Source organism: Pristiophorus japonicus, unplaced genomic scaffold (genome assembly GCF_044704955.1).
Source record: "Pristiophorus japonicus isolate sPriJap1 unplaced genomic scaffold, sPriJap1.hap1 HAP1_SCAFFOLD_207, whole genome shotgun sequence".
Lineage (NCBI taxonomy): Eukaryota > Metazoa > Chordata > Chondrichthyes > Pristiophoridae > Pristiophorus > Pristiophorus japonicus.
In genome coordinates this window covers 351,886-370,000 of record NW_027251767.1, presented here as the reverse complement: position 1 = coordinate 370,000, position 18,115 = coordinate 351,886, and the positions used below count along the sequence as shown (strand labels likewise).

The window sequence follows — 18,115 nt, the reverse complement described above, 5'->3', positions numbered from 1 at the left end:
CTTCTCGGCGTCTTTCACCATATCCATGGCTTCCAGTCCTGCCCTTGCTCGCCTGCTATTGCTCAGTAACGTCGATCGGAGCAAAGCATTGAAAGTGTTCAGGGAGCAGGCCAACCTGAAGCAAGAGATTTCTGCTGGTCGTGGAACAGCGAGGAGGCAAGTGATAAGGGCTAGTCAGATGCAAACTGGGAGCTAATGCCAGCCATCAATGGGGAATTAGCTCAAATGGTAGAGTGCTTGCTTTGTATGTGAGAGTTAGCGGGATCAATACCTGCATTCACCACTATTCTTTTGGCTCGGGTAATTGTTCAGAAACAAGAGTTGTGTCAGGTGTGGTGTGAGCCCATCTGCTTCTGAAGGTCACCGCAGGCTGAGGGACATCAAATCCTTTGATGTGCTCTCGCAGCAAAACTTCCTGATTTTTGCATGAATGCAGCTGAAATGAAAGAAGGAGAAAAGTCTATGCAAGTATTAATGCCTTCTCTGAGGATTGAACTCAGGACCTTCAGATTATGAGACTGACGCGCTGCCTACTGCGCTAAGAAGGCACTTGCCTGGTTAGGAACTGAAGAGTGTGACCAACTATGTTCGCTTACGTGGCATTCAAAGCCAGAATGCAAAGATTGCCAAAATGCTCGAGCCAGGTAGGAGCCGAACATGCAATCTTCTAATCCGTAGTCAGATGCGTTATCCATTGCGCCGCTGGCCCAGGCTGTGAAAAATAGCTGCGACATCAGCAAGTACACAGGACGAGCAGCATTAAAAGGCATGCGGCAGACAATCAGCAAAGATAGGCACCTCTGCCGCTTCCCTTCGATTGACAGGTGGGGAGCGGAGCAGTGCAGTAGAAAACAAAGCAAAGCAAAGTCGTCCTTAGGTGGTTGGTTGCACTCCGGCTTGAAGCAGTGAGCATTCTTTTGAAGTAAGTATGTGTGTGGTAAGTCGCAATTCGCTGAAGGCAGAGTTCTTAATATGAGCAGTTTGCAGCTGAAAATGTTGCAGCTGAGGCACAGGACAGTGCCTTCACCGTTTTGCTTGAGCACTTGCATGTGTGTGTCAGCAGGGAGTGCCTTTGAGCAGCAATGCATGTAAAGAGCCAGCATTTTCTATCAGGCAAAGCCTCAGGCAATTGCACTTTCTTTCAGGCAAAGCCTCAGGCAATAGAAGTCATTTGTCCATCAGTCAGACAGGGCTCTCGCCTGCTCCCTCACGCTCGTGGCGGCTGCGACGTTGCGCTCAACTCGCTTCCCTTGCGCAGGCTCGAGCTCTTCTCGGCGTCTTTCACCATATCCATGGCTTCCAGTCCTGCCCTTGCTCGCCTGCTATTGCTCAGTAACGTCGATTGGAGCAAAGCATTGAAAGTGTTCAGGGAGCAGGCCAACCTGAAGCAAGAGATTTCTGCTGGTCGTGGAACAGCGAGGAGGCAAGTGATAAGGGGCTAGTCAGATGCAAACTGGGAGCTAATGCCAGCCATCAATGGGGAATTAGCTCAAATGGTAGAGTGCTTGCTTTGTATGAGAGAGTTAGCGGGATCAATACCTGCATTCACCACTATTCTTTTGGCTCGGGTAATTGTTCAGAAACAAGAGTTGTGTCAGGTGTGGTGTGAGCCCATCTGCTTCTGAAGGTCACCGCAGGCTGAGGGACATCAAATCCTTTGATGTGCTATCGCAGCAAAACTTCCTGATTTTTGCATGAATGCAGCTGAAATGAAAGAAGGAGAAAAGTCCATGCAAGTATTAATGCCTTCTCTGAGGATTGAACTCAGGACCTTCAGATTATGAGACTGACGCGCTGCCTACTGCGCTAAGAAGGCACTTGCCTGGTTAGTAACTGAAGAGTGTGACCAACTATGTTCGCTTACGTGGCATTCAAAGCCAGAATGCAAAGATTGCCAAAATGCTCGAGCCAGGTAGGAGCCGAACATGCAATCTTCTAATCCGTAGTCAGATGCGTTATCCATTGCGCCGCTGGCCCAGGCTGTGAAAAATAGCTGCGACATCAGCAAGTACACAGGACGAGCAGCATTAAAAGGCATGCGGCAGACAATCAGCAAAGATAGGCACCTCTGCCGCTTCCCTTCGATTGACAGGTGGGGAGCGGAGCAGTGCAGTAGAAAACAAAGCAAAGCAAAGTCGTCCTTAGGTGGTTGGTTGCACTCCGGCTTGAAGCAATGAGCATTCTCTTGAAGTAAGTATGTGTGTGGTAAGTCGCAATTCGCTGAAGGCAGAGTTCTTAATATGAGCAGTTTGCAGCTGAAAATGTTGCAGCTGAGGCACAGGACAGTGCCTTCACCGTTTTGCTTGAGCACTTGCATGTGTGTGTCAGCAGGGAGTGCCTTTGAGCAGCAATGCATGTAAAGAGCCAGCATTTTCTATCAGGCAAAGCCTCAGGCAATTGCACTTTCTTTCAGGCAAAGCCTCAGGCAATAGAAGTCATTTGTCCATCAGTCAGACAGGGCTCTCGCCTGCTCCCTCACGCTCGTGGCGGCTGCGACGTTGCGCTCAACTCGCTTCCCTTGCGCAGGCTCGAGCTCTTCTCGGCGTCTTTCACCATATCCATGGCTTCCAGTCCTGCCCTTGCTCGCCTGCTATTGCTCAGTAACGTCGATTGGAGCAAAGCATTGAAAGTGTTCAGGGAGCAGGCCAACCTGAAGCAAGAGATTTCTGCTGGTCGTGGAACAGCGAGGAGGCAAGTGATAAGGGGCTAGTCAGATGCAAACTGGGAGCTAATGCCAGCCATCAATGGGGAATTAGCTCAAATGGTAGAGTGCTTGCTTTGTATGTGAGAGTTAGTGGGATCAATACCTGCATTCACCACTATTCTTTTGGCTCGGGTAATTGTTCAGAAACAAGAGTTGTGTCAGGTGTGGTGTGAGCCCATCTGCTTCTGAAGGTCACCGCAGGCTGAGGGACATCAAATCCTTTGATGTGCTATCGCAGCAAAACTTCCTGATTTTTGCATGAATGCAGCTGAAATGAAAGAAGGAGAAAAGTCCATGCAAGTATTAATGCCTTCTCTGAGGATTGAACTCAGGACCTTCAGATTACGAGACTGACGCGCTGCCTACTGCGCTAAGAAGGCACTTGTCTGGTTAGTAACTGAAGAGTGTGACCAGCTATGTTCGCTTACGTGGCATTCAAAGCCAGAATGCAAAGATTGCCAAAATGCTCGAGCCAGGTAGGAGCCGAACATGCAATCTTCTAATCCGTAGTCAGATGCGTTATCCATTGCGCCGCTGGCCCAGGCTGTGAAAAATAGCTGCGACATCAGCAAGTACACAGGACGAGCAGCATTAAAAGGCATGCGGCAGACAATCAGCAAAGATAGGCACCTCTGCCGCTTCCCTTCGATTGACAGGTGGGGAGCGGAGCAGTGCAGTAGAAAACAAAGCAAAGCAAAGTCGTCCTTAGGTGGTTGGTTGCACTCCGGCTTGAAGCAGTGAGCATTCTTTTGAAGTAAGTATGTGTGTGGTAAGTCGCAATTCGCTGAAGGCAGAGTTCTTAATATGAGCAGTTTGCAGCTGAAAATGTTGCAGCTGAGGCACAGGACAGTGCCTTCACCGTTTTGCTTGAGCACTTGCATGTGTGTGTCAGCAGGGAGTGCCTTTGAGCAGCAATGCATGTAAAGAGCCAGCATTTTCTATCAGGCAAAGCCTCAGGCAATTGCACTTTCTTTCAGGCAAAGCCTCAGGCAATAGAAGTCATTTGTCCATCAGTCAGACAGGGCTCTCGCCTGCTCCCTCACGCTCGTGGCGGCTGCGACGTTGCGCTCAACTCGCTTCCCTTGCGCAGGCTCGAGCTCTTCTCGGCGTCTTTCACCATATCCATGGCTTCCAGTCCTGCCCTTGCTCGCCTGCTATTGCTCAGCAACGTCGATTGGAGCAAAGCATTGAAAGTGTTCAGGGAGCAGGCCAACCTGAAGCAAGAGATTTCTGCTGGTCGTGGAACAGCGAGGAGGCAAGTGATAAGGGGCTAGTCAGATGCAAACTGGGAGCTAATGCCAGCCATCAATGGGGAATTAGCTCAAATGGTAGAGTGCTTGCTTTGTATGTGAGAGTTAGCGGGATCAATACCTGCATTCACCACTATTCTTTTGGCTCGGGTAATTGTTCAGAAACAAGAGTTGTGTCAGGTGTGGTGTGAGCCCATCTGCTTCTGAAGGTCACCGCAGGCTGAGGGACATCAAATCCTTTGATGTGCTATCGCAGCAAAACTTCCTGATTTTTGCATGAATGCAGCTGAAATGAAAGAAGGAGAAAAGTCCATGCAAGTATTAATGCCTTCTCTGAGGATTGAAGTCAGGACCTTCAGATTATGAGACTGACGCGCTGCCTACTGCGCTAAGAAGGCACTTGCCTGGTTAGTAACTGAAGAGTGTGACCAACTATGTTCGCTTACGTGGCATTCAAAGCCAGAATGCAAAGATTGCCAAAATGCTCGAGCCAGGTAGGAGCCGAACATGCAATCTTCTAATCCGTAGTCAGATGCGTTATCCATTGCGCCGCTGGCCCAGGCTGTGAAAAATAGCTGCGACATCAGCAAGTACACAGGACGAGCAGCATTAAAAGGCATGCGGCAGACAATCAGCAAAGATAGGCACCTCTGCCGCTTCCCTTCGATTGACAGGTGGGGAGCGGAGCAGTGCAGTAGAAAACAAAGCAAAGCAAAGTCGTCCTTAGGTGGTTGGTTGCACTCCGACTTGAAGCAGTGAGCATTCTTTTGAAGTAAGTATGTGTGTGGTAAGTCGCAATTCGCTGAAGGCAGAGTTCTTAATATGAGCAGTTTACAGCTGAAAATGTTGCAGCTGAGGCACAGGACAGTGCCTTCACCGTTTTGCTTGAGCACTTGCATGTGTGTGTCAGCAGGGAGTGCCTTTGAGCAGCAATGCATGTAAAGAGCCAGCATTTTCTTTCAGGCAAAGCCTCAGGCAATTGCACTTTCTTTCAGGCAAAGCCTCAGGCAATAGAAGTCATTTGTCCATCAGTCAGACAGGGCTCTCGCCTGCTCCCTCACGCTCGTGGCGGCTGCGACGTTGCGCTCAACTCGCTTCCCTTGCGCAGGCTCGAGCTCTTCTCGGCGTCTTTCACCATATCCATGGCTTCCAGTCCTGCCCTTGCTCGCCTGCTATTGCTCAGTAACGTCGATCGGAGCAAAGCATTGAAAGTGTTCAGGGAGCAGGCCAACCTGAAGCAAGAGATTTCTGCTGGTCGTGGAACAGCGAGGAGGCAAGTGATAAGGGCTAGTCAGATGCAAACTGGGAGCTAATGCCAGCCATCAATGGGGAATTAGCTCAAATGGTAGAGTGCTTGCTTTGTATGTGAGAGTTAGCGGGATCAATACCTGCATTCACCACTATTCTTTTGGCTCGGGTAATTGTTCAGAAACAAGAGTTGTGTCAGGTGTGGTGTGAGCCCATCTGCTTCTGAAGGTCACCGCAGGCTGAGGGACATCAAATCCTTTGATGTGCTCTCGCAGCAAAACTTCCTGATTTTTGCATGAATGCAGCTGAAATGAAAGAAGGAGAAAAGTCTATACAAGTATTAATGCCTTCTCTGAGGATTGAACTCAGGACCTTCAGATTATGAGACTGACGCGCTGCCTACTGCGCTAAGAAGGCACTTGCCTGGTTAGGAACTGAAGAGTGTGACCAACTATGTTCGCTTACGTGGCATTCAAAGCCAGAATGCAAAGATTGCCAAAATGCTCGAGCCAGGTAGGAGCCGAACATGCAATCTTCTAATCCGTAGTCAGATGCGTTATCCATTGCGCCGCTGGCCCAGGCTGTGAAAAATAGCTGCGACATCAGCAAGTACACAGGACGAGCAGCATTAAAAGGCATGCGGCAGACAATCAGCAAAGATAGGCACCTCTGCCGCTTCCCTTCGATTGACAGGTGGGGAGCGGAGCAGTGCAGTAGAAAACAAAGCAAAGCAAAGTCGTCCTTAGGTGGTTGGTTGCACTCCGGCTTGAAGCAGTGAGCATTCTTTTGAAGTAAGTATGTGTGTGGTAAGTCGCAATTCGCTGAAGGCAGAGTTCTTAATATGAGCAGTTTGCAGCTGAAAATGTTGCAGCTGAGGCACAGGACAGTGCCTTCACCGTTTTGCTTGAGCACTTGCATGTGTGTGTCAGCAGGGAGTGCCTTTGAGCAGCAATGCATGTAAAGAGCCAGCATTTTCTATCAGGCAAAGCCTCAGGCAATTGCACTTTCTTTCAGGCAAAGCCTCAGGCAATAGAAGTCATTTGTCCATCAGTCAGACAGGGCTCTCGCCTGCTCCCTCACGCTCGTGGCGGCTGCGACGTTGCGCTCAACTCGCTTCCCTTGCGCAGGCTCGAGCTCTTCTCGGCGTCTTTCACCATATCCATGGCTTCCAGTCCTGCCCTTGCTCGCCTGCTATTGCTCAGTAACGTCGATTGGAGCAAAGCATTGAAAGTGTTCAGGGAGCAGGCCAACCTGAAGCAAGAGATTTCTGCTGGTCGTGGAACAGCGAGGAGGCAAGTGATAAGGGGCTAGTCAGATGCAAACTGGGAGCTAATGCCAGCCATCAATGGGGAATTAGCTCAAATGGTAGAGTGCTTGCTTTGTATGAGAGAGTTAGCGGGATCAATACCTGCATTCACCACTATTCTTTTGGCTCGGGTAATTGTTCAGAAACAAGAGTTGTGTCAGGTGTGGTGTGAGCCCATCTGCTTCTGAAGGTCACCGCAGGCTGAGGGACATCAAATCCTTTGATGTGCTATCGCAGCAAAACTTCCTGATTTTTGCATGAATGCAGCTGAAATGAAAGAAGGAGAAAAGTCCATGCAAGTATTAATGCCTTCTCTGAGGATTGAACTCAGGACCTTCAGATTATGAGACTGACGCGCTGCCTACTGCGCTAAGAAGGCACTTGCCTGGTTAGTAACTGAAGAGTGTGACCAACTATGTTCGCTTACGTGGCATTCAAAGCCAGAATGCAAAGATTGCCAAAATGCTCGAGCCAGGTAGGAGCCGAACATGCAATCTTCTAATCCGTAGTCAGATGCGTTATCCATTGCGCCGCTGGCCCAGGCTGTGAAAAATAGCTGCGACATCAGCAAGTACACAGGACGAGCAGCATTAAAAGGCATGCGGCAGACAATCAGCAAAGATAGGCACCTCTGCCGCTTCCCTTCGATTGACAGGTGGGGAGCGGAGCAGTGCAGTAGAAAACAAAGCAAAGCAAAGTCGTCCTTAGGTGGTTGGTTGCACTCCGGCTTGAAGCAGTGAGCATTCTCTTGAAGTAAGTATGTGTGTGGTAAGTCGCAATTCGCTGAAGGCAGAGTTCTTAATATGAGCAGTTTGCAGCTGAAAATGTTGCAGCTGAGGCACAGGACAGTGCCTTCACCGTTTTGCTTGAGCACTTGCATGTGTGTGTCAGCAGGGAGTGCCTTTGAGCAGCAATGCATGTAAAGAGCCAGCATTTTCTATCAGGCAAAGCCTCAGGCAATTGCACTTTCTTTCAGGCAAAGCCTCAGGCAATAGAAGTCATTTGTCCATCAGTCAGACAGGGCTCTCGCCTGCTCCCTCACGCTCGTGGCGGCTGCGACGTTGCGCTCAACTCGCTTCCCTTGCGCAGGCTCGAGCTCTTCTCGGCGTCTTTCACCATATCCATGGCTTCCAGTCCTGCCCTTGCTCGCCTGCTATTGCTCAGTAACGTCGATTGGAGCAAAGCATTGAAAGTGTTCAGGGAGCAGGCCAACCTGAAGCAAGAGATTTCTGCTGGTCGTGGAACAGCGAGGAGGCAAGTGATAAGGGGCTAGTCAGATGCAAACTGGGAGCTAATGCCAGCCATCAATGGGGAATTAGCTCAAATGGTAGAGTGCTTGCTTTGTATGTGAGAGTTAGTGGGATCAATACCTGCATTCACCACTATTCTTTTGGCTCGGGTAATTGTTCAGAAACAAGAGTTGTGTCAGGTGTGGTGTGAGCCCATCTGCTTCTGAAGGTCACCGCAGGCTGAGGGACATCAAATCCTTTGATGTGCTATCGCAGCAAAACTTCCTGATTTTTGCATGAATGCAGCTGAAATGAAAGAAGGAGAAAAGTCCATGCAAGTATTAATGCCTTCTCTGAGGATTGAACTCAGGACCTTCAGATTACGAGACTGACGCGCTGCCTACTGCGCTAAGAAGGCACTTGTCTGGTTAGTAACTGAAGAGTGTGACCAGCTATGTTCGCTTACGTGGCATTCAAAGCCAGAATGCAAAGATTGCCAAAATGCTCGAGCCAGGTAGGAGCCGAACATGCAATCTTCTAATCCGTAGTCAGATGCGTTATCCATTGCGCCGCTGGCCCAGGCTGTGAAAAATAGCTGCGACATCAGCAAGTACACAGGACGAGCAGCATTAAAAGGCATGCGGCAGACAATCAGCAAAGATAGGCACCTCTGCCGCTTCCCTTCGATTGACAGGTGGGGAGCGGAGCAGTGCAGTAGAAAACAAAGCAAAGCAAAGTCGTCCTTAGGTGGTTGGTTGCACTCCGGCTTGAAGCAGTGAGCATTCTTTTGAAGTAAGTATGTGTGTGGTAAGTCGCAATTCGCTGAAGGCAGAGTTCTTAATATGAGCAGTTTACAGCTGAAAATGTTGCAGCTGAGGCACAGGACAGTGCCTTCACCGTTTTGCTTGAGCACTTGCATGTGTGTGTCAGCAGGGAGTGCCTTTGAGCAGCAATGCATGTAAAGAGCCAGCATTTTCTTTCAGGCAAAGCCTCAGGCAATTGCACTTTCTTTCAGGCAAAGCCTCAGGCAATAGAAGTCATTTGTCCATCAGTCAGACAGGGCTCTCGCCTGCTCCCTCACGCTCGTGGCGGCTGCGACGTTGCGCTCAACTCGCTTCCCTTGCGCAGGCTCGAGCTCTTCTCGGCGTCTTTCACCATATCCATGGCTTCCAGTCCTGCCCTTGCTCGCCTGCTATTGCTCAGTAACGTCGATCGGAGCAAAGCATTGAAAGTGTTCAGGGAGCAGGCCAACCTGAAGCAAGAGATTTCTGCTGGTCGTGGAACAGCGAGGAGGCAAGTGATAAGGGCTAGTCAGATGCAAACTGGGAGCTAATGCCAGCCATCAATGGGGAATTAGCTCAAATGGTAGAGTGCTTGCTTTGTATGTGAGAGTTAGCGGGATCAATACCTGCATTCACCACTATTCTTTTGGCTCGGGTAATTGTTCAGAAACAAGAGTTGTGTCAGGTGTGGTGTGAGCCCATCTGCTTCTGAAGGTCACCGCAGGCTGAGGGACATCAAATCCTTTGATGTGCTCTCGCAGCAAAACTTCCTGATTTTTGCATGAATGCAGCTGAAATGAAAGAAGGAGAAAAGTCTATACAAGTATTAATGCCTTCTCTGAGGATTGAACTCAGGACCTTCAGATTATGAGACTGACGCGCTGCCTACTGCGCTAAGAAGGCACTTGCCTGGTTAGTAACTGAAGAGTGTGACCAACTATGTTCGCTTACGTGGCATTCAAAGCCAGAATGCAAAGATTGCCAAAATGCTCGAGCCAGGTAGGAGCCGAACATGCAATCTTCTAATCCGTAGTCAGATGCGTTATCCATTGCGCCGCTGGCCCAGGCTGTGAAAAATAGCTGCGACATCAGCAAGTACACAGGACGAGCAGCATTAAAAGGCATGCGGCAGACAATCAGCAAAGATAGGCACCTCTGCCGCTTCCCTTCGATTGACAGGTGGGGAGCGGAGCAGTGCAGTAGAAAACAAAGCAAAGCAAAGTCGTCCTTAGGTGGTTGGTTGCACTCCGGCTTGAAGCAGTGAGCATTCTTTTGAAGTAAGTATGTGTGTGGTAAGTCGCAATTCGCTGAAGGCTGAGTTCTTAATATGATGAGCAGTTTACAGCTGAACATGTTGCAGCTGAGGCACAGGACAGTGCCTTCACCGTTTTGCTTGAACACTTGCATGTGTGTGTCAGCAGGGAGTGCCTTTGAGAAGCAATGCATGTAAAGAGCCAGCATTTTCTTTCAGGCAAAGCCTCAGGCAATTGCACTTTCTTTCAGGCAAAGCCTCAGGCAATTGCACTTTCTTTCAGGCAAAGCCTCAGGCAATAGAAGTCATTTGTCCATCAGTCAGACAGGGCTCTCGCCTGCTCCCTCACGCTCGTGGCGGCTGCGACGTTGCGCTCAACTCGCTTCCCTTGCGCAGGCTCGAGCTCTTCTCGGCGTCTTTCACCATATCCATGGCTTCCAGTCCTGCCCTTGCTCGCCTGCTATTGCTCAGTAACGTCGATCGGAGCAAAGCATTGAAAGTGTTCAGGGAGCAGGCCAACCTGAAGCAAGAGATTTCTGCTGGTCGTGGAACAGCGAGGAGGCAAGTGATAAGGGCTAGTCAGATGCAAACTGGGAGCTAATGCCAGCCATCAATGGGGAATTAGCTCAAATGGTAGAGTGCTTGCTTTGTATGTGAGAGTTAGCGGGATCAATACCTGCATTCACCACTATTCTTTTGGCTCGGGTAATTGTTCAGAAACAAGAGTTGTGTCAGGTGTGGTGTGAGCCCATCTGCTTCTGAAGGTCACCGCAGGCTGAGGGACATCAAATCCTTTGATGTGCTATCGCAGCAAAACTTCCTGATTTTTGCATGAATGCAGCTGAAATGAAAGAAGGAGAAAAGTCCATGCAAGTATTAATGCCTTCTTTGAGGATTGAACTCAGGACCTTCAGATTATGAGACTGACGCGCTGCCTACTGCGCTAAGAAGGCACTTACCTGGTTAGTAACTGAAGAGTGTGACCAACTATGTTCGCTTACGTGGCATTCAAAGCCAGAATGCAAAGATTGCCAAAATGCTCGAGCCAGGTAGGAGCCGAACATGCAATCTTCTAATCCGTAGTCAGATGCGTTATCCATTGCGCCGCTGGCCCAGGCTGTGAAAAATAGCTGCGACATCAGCAAGTACACAGGACGAGCAGCATTAAAAGGCATGCGGTAGACAATCAGCAAAGATAGGCACCTCTGCCGCTTCCCTTCGATTGACAGGTGGGGAGCGGAGCAGTGCAGTAGAAAACAAAGCAAAGCAAAGTCGTCCTTAGGTGGTTGGTTGCACTCCGGCTTGAAGCAGTGAGCATTCTTTTGAAGTAAGTATGTGTGTGGTAAGTCGCAATTCGCTGAAGGCAGAGTTCTTAATATGAGCAGTTTGCAGCTGAAAATGTTGCAGCTGAGGCACAGGACAGTGCCTTCACCGTTTTGCTTGAGCACTTGCATGTGTGTGTCAGCAGGGAGTGCCTTTGAGCAGCAATGCATGTAAAGAGCCAGCATTTTCTATCAGGCAAAGCCTCAGGCAATTGCACTTTCTTTCAGGCAAAGCCTCAGGCAATAGAAGTCATTTGTCCATCAGTCAGACAGGGCTCTCGCCTGCTCCCTCACGCTCGTGGCGGCTGCGACGTTGCGCTCAACTCGCTTCCCTTGCGCAGGCTCGAGCTCTTCTCGGCGTCTTTCACCATATCCATGGCTTCCAGTCCTGCCCTTGCTCGCCTGCTATTGCTCAGCAACGTCGATTGGAGCAAAGCATTGAAAGTGTTCAGGGAGCAGGCCAACCTGAAGCAAGAGATTTCTGCTGGTCGTGGAACAGCGAGGAGGCAAGTGATAAGGGGCTAGTCAGATGCAAACTGGGAGCTAATGCCAGCCATCAATGGGGAATTAGCTCAAATGGTAGAGTGCTTGCTTTGTATGTGAGAGTTAGCGGGATCAATACCTGCATTCACCACTATTCTTTTGGCTCGGGTAATTGTTCAGAAACAAGAGTTGTGTCAGGTGTGGTGTGAGCCCATCTGCTTCTGAAGGTCACCGCAGGCTGAGGGACATCAAATCCTTTGATGTGCTATCGCAGCAAAACTTCCTGATTTTTGCATGAATGCAGCTGAAATGAAAGAAGGAGAAAAGTCCATGCAAGTATTAATGCCTTCTCTGAGGATTGAACTCAGGACCTTCAGATTATGAGACTGACGCGCTGCCTACTGCGCTAAGAAGGCACTTGCCTGGTTAGTAACTGAAGAGTGTGACCAACTATGTTCGCTTACGTGGCATTCAAAGCCAGAATGCAAAGATTGCCAAAATGCTCGAGCCAGGTAGGAGCCGAACATGCAATCTTCTAATCCGTAGTCAGATGCGTTATCCATTGCGCCGCTGGCCCAGGCTGTGAAAAATAGCTGCGACATCAGCAAGTACACAGGACGAGCAGCATTAAAAGGCATGCGGCAGACAATCAGCAAAGATAGGCACCTCTGCCGCTTCCCTTCGATTGACAGGTGGGGAGCGGAGCAGTGCAGTAGAAAACAAAGCAAAGCAAAGTCGTCCTTAGGTGGTTGGTTGCACTCCGGCTTGAAGCAGTGAGCATTCTTTTGAAGTAAGTATGTGTGTGGTAAGTCGCAATTCGCTGAAGGCAGAGTTCTTAATATGAGCAGTTTACAGCTGAAAATGTTGCAGCTGAGGCACAGGACAGTGCCTTCACCGTTTTGCTTGAGCACTTGCATGTGTGTGTCAGCAGGGAGTGCCTTTGAGCAGCAATGCATGTAAAGAGCCAGCATTTTCTTTCAGGCAAAGCCTCAGGCAATTGCACTTTCTTTCAGGCAAAGCCTCAGGCAATAGAAGTCATTTGTCCATCAGTCAGACAGGGCTCTCGCCTGCTCCCTCACGCTCGTGGCGGCTGCGACGTTGCGCTCAACTCGCTTCCCTTGCGCAGGCTCGAGCTCTTCTCGGCGTCTTTCACCATATCCATGGCTTCCAGTCCTGCCCTTGCTCGCCTGCTATTGCTCAGTAACGTCGATCGGAGCAAAGCATTGAAAGTGTTCAGGGAGCAGGCCAACCTGAAGCAAGAGATTTCTGCTGGTCGTGGAACAGCGAGGAGGCAAGTGATAAGGGCTAGTCAGATGCAAACTGGGAGCTAATGCCAGCCATCAATGGGGAATTAGCTCAAATGGTAGAGTGCTTGCTTTGTATGTGAGAGTTAGCGGGATCAATACCTGCATTCACCACTATTCTTTTGGCTCGGGTAATTGTTCAGAAACAAGAGTTGTGTCAGGTGTGGTGTGAGCCCATCTGCTTCTGAAGGTCACCGCAGGCTGAGGGACATCAAATCCTTTGATGTGCTCTCGCAGCAAAACTTCCTGATTTTTGCATGAATGCAGCTGAAATGAAAGAAGGAGAAAAGTCTATACAAGTATTAATGCCTTCTCTGAGGATTGAACTCAGGACCTTCAGATTATGAGACTGACGCGCTGCCTACTGCGCTAAGAAGGCACTTGCCTGGTTAGTAACTGAAGAGTGTGACCAACTATGTTCGCTTACGTGGCATTCAAAGCCAGAATGCAAAGATTGCCAAAATGCTCGAGCCAGGTAGGAGCCGAACATGCAATCTTCTAATCCGTAGTCAGATGCGTTATCCATTGCGCCGCTGGCCCAGGCTGTGAAAAATAGCTGCGACATCAGCAAGTACACAGGACGAGCAGCATTAAAAGGCATGCGGCAGACAATCAGCAAAGATAGGCACCTCTGCCGCTTCCCTTCGATTGACAGGTGGGGAGCGGAGCAGTGCAGTAGAAAACAAAGCAAAGCAAAGTCGTCCTTAGGTGGTTGGTTGCACTCCGGCTTGAAGCAGTGAGCATTCTTTTGAAGTAAGTATGTGTGTGGTAAGTCGCAATTCGCTGAAGGCTGAGTTCTTAATATGATGAGCAGTTTACAGCTGAACATGTTGCAGCTGAGGCACAGGACAGTGCCTTCACCGTTTTGCTTGAACACTTGCATGTGTGTGTCAGCAGGGAGTGCCTTTGAGAAGCAATGCATGTAAAGAGCCAGCATTTTCTTTCAGGCAAAGCCTCAGGCAATTGCACTTTCTTTCAGGCAAAGCCTCAGGCAATTGCACTTTCTTTCAGGCAAAGCCTCAGGCAATAGAAGTCATTTGTCCATCAGTCAGACAGGGCTCTCGCCTGCTCCCTCACGCTCGTGGCGGCTGCGACGTTGCGCTCAACTCGCTTCCCTTGCGCAGGCTCGAGCTCTTCTCGGCGTCTTTCACCATATCCATGGCTTCCAGTCCTGCCCTTGCTCGCCTGCTATTGCTCAGTAACGTCGATCGGAGCAAAGCATTGAAAGTGTTCAGGGAGCAGGCCAACCTGAAGCAAGAGATTTCTGCTGGTCGTGGAACAGCGAGGAGGCAAGTGATAAGGGGCTAGTCAGATGCAAACTGGGAGCTAATGCCAGCCATCAATGGGGAATTAGCTCAAATGGTAGAGTGCTTGCTTTGTATGTGAGAGTTAGCGGGATCAATACCTGCATTCACCACTATTCTTTTGGCTCGGGTAATTGTTCAGAAACAAGAGTTGTGTCAGGTGTGGTGTGAGCCCATCTGCTTCTGAAGGTCACCGCAGGCTGAGGGACATCAAATCCTTTGATGTGCTATCGCAGCAAAACTTCCTGATTTTTGCATGAATGCAGCTGAAATGAAAGAAGGAGAAAAGTCCATGCAAGTATTAATGCCTTCTTTGAGGATTGAACTCAGGACCTTCAGATTATGAGACTGACGCGCTGCCTACTGCGCTAAGAAGGCACTTACCTGGTTAGTAACTGAAGAGTGTGACCAACTATGTTCGCTTACGTGGCATTCAAAGCCAGAATGCAAAGATTGCCAAAATGCTCGAGCCAGGTAGGAGCCGAACATGCAATCTTCTAATCCGTAGTCAGATGCGTTATCCATTGCGCCGCTGGCCCAGGCTGTGAAAAATAGCTGCGACATCAGCAAGTACACAGGACGAGCAGCATTAAAAGGCATGCGGTAGACAATCAGCAAAGATAGGCACCTCTGCCGCTTCCCTTCGATTGACAGGTGGGGAGCGGAGCAGTGCAGTAGAAAACAAAGCAAAGCAAAGTCGTCCTTAGGTGGTTGGTTGCACTCCGGCTTGAAGCAGTGAGCATTCTTTTGAAGTAAGTATGTGTGTGGTAAGTCGCAATTCGCTGAAGGCAGAGTTCTTAATATGAGCAGTTTGCAGCTGAAAATGTTGCAGCTGAGGCACAGGACAGTGCCTTCACCGTTTTGCTTGAGCACTTGCATGTGTGTGTCAGCAGGGAGTGCCTTTGAGCAGCAATGCATGTAAAGAGCCAGCATTTTCTATCAGGCAAAGCCTCAGGCAATTGCACTTTCTTTCAGGCAAAGCCTCAGGCAATAGAAGTCATTTGTCCATCAGTCAGACAGGGCTCTCGCCTGCTCCCTCACGCTCGTGGCGGCTGCGACGTTGCGCTCAACTCGCTTCCCTTGCGCAGGCTCGAGCTCTTCTCGGCGTCTTTCACCATATCCATGGCTTCCAGTCCTGCCCTTGCTCGCCTGCTATTGCTCAGCAACGTCGATTGGAGCAAAGCATTGAAAGTGTTCAGGGAGCAGGCCAACCTGAAGCAAGAGATTTCTGCTGGTCGTGGAACAGCGAGGAGGCAAGTGATAAGGGGCTAGTCAGATGCAAACTGGGAGCTAATGCCAGCCATCAATGGGGAATTAGCTCAAATGGTAGAGTGCTTGCTTTGTATGTGAGAGTTAGCGGGATCAATACCTGCATTCACCACTATTCTTTTGGCTCGGGTAATTGTTCAGAAACAAGAGTTGTGTCAGGTGTGGTGTGAGCCCATCTGCTTCTGAAGGTCACCGCAGGCTGAGGGACATCAAATCCTTTGATGTGCTATCGCAGCAAAACTTCCTGATTTTTGCATGAATGCAGCTGAAATGAAAGAAGGAGAAAAGTCCATGCAAGTATTAATGCCTTCTCTGAGGATTGAACTCAGGACCTTCAGATTATGAGACTGACGCGCTGCCTACTGCGCTAAGAAGGCACTTGCCTGGTTAGTAACTGAAGAGTGTGACCAACTATGTTCGCTTACGTGGCATTCAAAGCCAGAATGCAAAGATTGCCAAAATGCTCGAGCCAGGTAGGAGCCGAACATGCAATCTTCTAATCCGTAGTCAGATGCGTTATCCATTGCGCCGCTGGCCCAGGCTGTGAAAAATAGCTGCGACATCAGCAAGTACACAGGACGAGCAGCATTAAAAGGCATGCGGCAGACAATCAGCAAAGATAGGCACCTCTGCCGCTTCCCTTCGATTGACAGGTGGGGAGCGGAGCAGTGCAGTAGAAAACAAAGCAAAGCAAAGTCGTCCTTAGGTGGTTGGTTGCACTCCGGCTTGAAGCAGTGAGCATTCTTTTGAAGTAAGTATGTGTGTGGTAAGTCGCAATTCGCTGAAGGCAGAGTTCTTAATATGAGCAGTTTACAGCTGAAAATGTTGCAGCTGAGGCACAGGACAGTGCCTTCACCGTTTTGCTTGAGCACTTGCATGTGTGTGTCAGCAGGGAGTGCCTTTGAGCAGCAATGCATGTAAAGAGCCAGCATTTTCTTTCAGGCAAAGCCTCAGGCAATTGCACTTTCTTTCAGGCAAAGCCTCAGGCAATAGAAGTCATTTGTCCATCAGTCAGACAGGGCTCTCGCCTGCTCCCTCACGCTCGTGGCGGCTGCGACGTTGCGCTCAACTCGCTTCCCTTGCGCAGGCTCGAGCTCTTCTCGGCGTCTTTCACCATATCCATGGCTTCCAGTCCTGCCCTTGCTCGCCTGCTATTGCTCAGTAACGTCGATCGGAGCAAAGCATTGAAAGTGTTCAGGGAGCAGGCCAACCTGAAGCAAGAGATTTCTGCTGGTCGTGGAACAGCGAGGAGGCAAGTGATAAGGGCTAGTCAGATGCAAACTGGGAGCTAATGCCAGCCATCAATGGGGAATTAGCTCAAATGGTAGAGTGCTTGCTTTGTATGTGAGAGTTAGCGGGATCAATACCTGCATTCACCACTATTCTTTTGGCTCGGGTAATTGTTCAGAAACAAGAGTTGTGTCAGGTGTGGTGTGAGCCCATCTGCTTCTGAAGGTCACCGCAGGCTGAGGGACATCAAATCCTTTGATGTGCTCTCGCAGCAAAACTTCCTGATTTTTGCATGAATGCAGCTGAAATGAAAGAAGGAGAAAAGTCTATACAAGTATTAATGCCTTCTCTGAGGATTGAACTCAGGACCTTCAGATTATGAGACTGACGCGCTGCCTACTGCGCTAAGAAGGCACTTGCCTGGTTAGTAACTGAAGAGTGTGACCAACTATGTTCGCTTACGTGGCATTCAAAGCCAGAATGCAAAGATTGCCAAAATGCTCGAGCCAGGTAGGAGCCGAACATGCAATCTTCTAATCCGTAGTCAGATGCGTTATCCATTGCGCCGCTGGCCCAGGCTGTGAAAAATAGCTGCGACATCAGCAAGTACACAGGACGAGCAGCATTAAAAGGCATGCGGCAGACAATCAGCAAAGATAGGCACCTCTGCCGCTTCCCTTCGATTGACAGGTGGGGAGCGGAGCAGTGCAGTAGAAAACAAAGCAAAGCAAAGTCGTCCTTAGGTGGTTGGTTGCACTCCGGCTTGAAGCAGTGAGCATTCTTTTGAAGTAAGTATGTGTGTGGTAAGTCGCAATTCGCTGAAGGCTGAGTTCTTAATATGATGAGCAGTTTACAGCTGAACATGTTGCAGCTGAGGCACAGGACAGTGCCTTCACCGTTTTGCTTGAACACTTGCATGTGTGTGTCAGCAGGGAGTGCCTTTGAGAAGCAATGCATGTAAAGAGCCAGCATTTTCTTTCAGGCAAAGCCTCAGGCAATTGCACTTTCTTTCAGGCAAAGCCTCAGGCAATTGCACTTTCTTTCAGGCAAAGCCTCAGGCAATAGAAGTCATTTGTCCATCAGTCAGACAGGGCTCTCGCCTGCTCCCTCACGCTCGTGGCGGCTGCGACGTTGCGCTCAACTCGCTTCCCTTGCGCAGGCTCGAGCTCTTCTCGGCGTCTTTCACCATATCCATGGCTTCCAGTCCTGCCCTTGCTCGCCTGCTATTGCTCAGTAACGTCGATCGGAGCAAAGCATTGAAAGTGTTCAGGGAGCAGGCCAACCTGAAGCAAGAGATTTCTGCTGGTCGTGGAACAGCGAGGAGGCAAGTGATAAGGGGCTAGTCAGATGCAAACTGGGAGCTAATGCCAGCCATCAATGGGGAATTAGCTCAAATGGTAGAGTGCTTGCTTTGTATGTGAGAGTTAGCGGG

General features: G+C 49.6%; 14 non-coding genes across 14 annotated transcripts; all 14 read right to left on the bottom strand.

Moving 5' to 3' along the window:
* Nucleotides 1-475: 475 nt before the first annotated feature.
* trnam-cau (transfer RNA methionine (anticodon CAU)) lies at nt 476-548 on the bottom strand. The gene has a single exon. It is a non-coding gene; the product is annotated as a tRNA-Met (tRNA).
* Nucleotides 549-1,743: 1,195 nt separating this feature from the next.
* On the bottom strand, nt 1,744-1,816 carry trnam-cau (transfer RNA methionine (anticodon CAU)). Its single transcript has one exon. It is a non-coding gene; the product is annotated as a tRNA-Met (tRNA).
* A 1,195-nt stretch (nt 1,817-3,011) lies between these two features.
* On the bottom strand, nt 3,012-3,084 carry trnat-cgu (transfer RNA threonine (anticodon CGU)). Its single transcript has one exon. It is a non-coding gene; the product is annotated as a tRNA-Thr (tRNA).
* Nucleotides 3,085-4,279: 1,195 nt separating this feature from the next.
* trnam-cau (transfer RNA methionine (anticodon CAU)) lies at nt 4,280-4,352 on the bottom strand. Its single transcript has one exon. It is a non-coding gene; the product is annotated as a tRNA-Met (tRNA).
* A 1,194-nt stretch (nt 4,353-5,546) lies between these two features.
* trnam-cau (transfer RNA methionine (anticodon CAU)) lies at nt 5,547-5,619 on the bottom strand. The gene has a single exon. It is a non-coding gene; the product is annotated as a tRNA-Met (tRNA).
* A 1,195-nt stretch (nt 5,620-6,814) lies between these two features.
* Nucleotides 6,815-6,887, bottom strand: trnam-cau (transfer RNA methionine (anticodon CAU)). Its single transcript has one exon. It is a non-coding gene; the product is annotated as a tRNA-Met (tRNA).
* Nucleotides 6,888-8,082: 1,195 nt separating this feature from the next.
* Nucleotides 8,083-8,155, bottom strand: trnat-cgu (transfer RNA threonine (anticodon CGU)). Its single transcript has one exon. It is a non-coding gene; the product is annotated as a tRNA-Thr (tRNA).
* Nucleotides 8,156-9,349: 1,194 nt separating this feature from the next.
* trnam-cau (transfer RNA methionine (anticodon CAU)) lies at nt 9,350-9,422 on the bottom strand. Its single transcript has one exon. It is a non-coding gene; the product is annotated as a tRNA-Met (tRNA).
* A 1,229-nt stretch (nt 9,423-10,651) lies between these two features.
* Nucleotides 10,652-10,724, bottom strand: trnam-cau (transfer RNA methionine (anticodon CAU)). The gene has a single exon. It is a non-coding gene; the product is annotated as a tRNA-Met (tRNA).
* A 1,195-nt stretch (nt 10,725-11,919) lies between these two features.
* trnam-cau (transfer RNA methionine (anticodon CAU)) lies at nt 11,920-11,992 on the bottom strand. The gene has a single exon. It is a non-coding gene; the product is annotated as a tRNA-Met (tRNA).
* A 1,194-nt stretch (nt 11,993-13,186) lies between these two features.
* On the bottom strand, nt 13,187-13,259 carry trnam-cau (transfer RNA methionine (anticodon CAU)). The gene has a single exon. It is a non-coding gene; the product is annotated as a tRNA-Met (tRNA).
* A 1,230-nt stretch (nt 13,260-14,489) lies between these two features.
* On the bottom strand, nt 14,490-14,562 carry trnam-cau (transfer RNA methionine (anticodon CAU)). Its single transcript has one exon. It is a non-coding gene; the product is annotated as a tRNA-Met (tRNA).
* A 1,195-nt stretch (nt 14,563-15,757) lies between these two features.
* On the bottom strand, nt 15,758-15,830 carry trnam-cau (transfer RNA methionine (anticodon CAU)). Its single transcript has one exon. It is a non-coding gene; the product is annotated as a tRNA-Met (tRNA).
* Nucleotides 15,831-17,024: 1,194 nt separating this feature from the next.
* On the bottom strand, nt 17,025-17,097 carry trnam-cau (transfer RNA methionine (anticodon CAU)). Its single transcript has one exon. It is a non-coding gene; the product is annotated as a tRNA-Met (tRNA).
* Nucleotides 17,098-18,115: the final 1,018 nt, after the last annotated feature.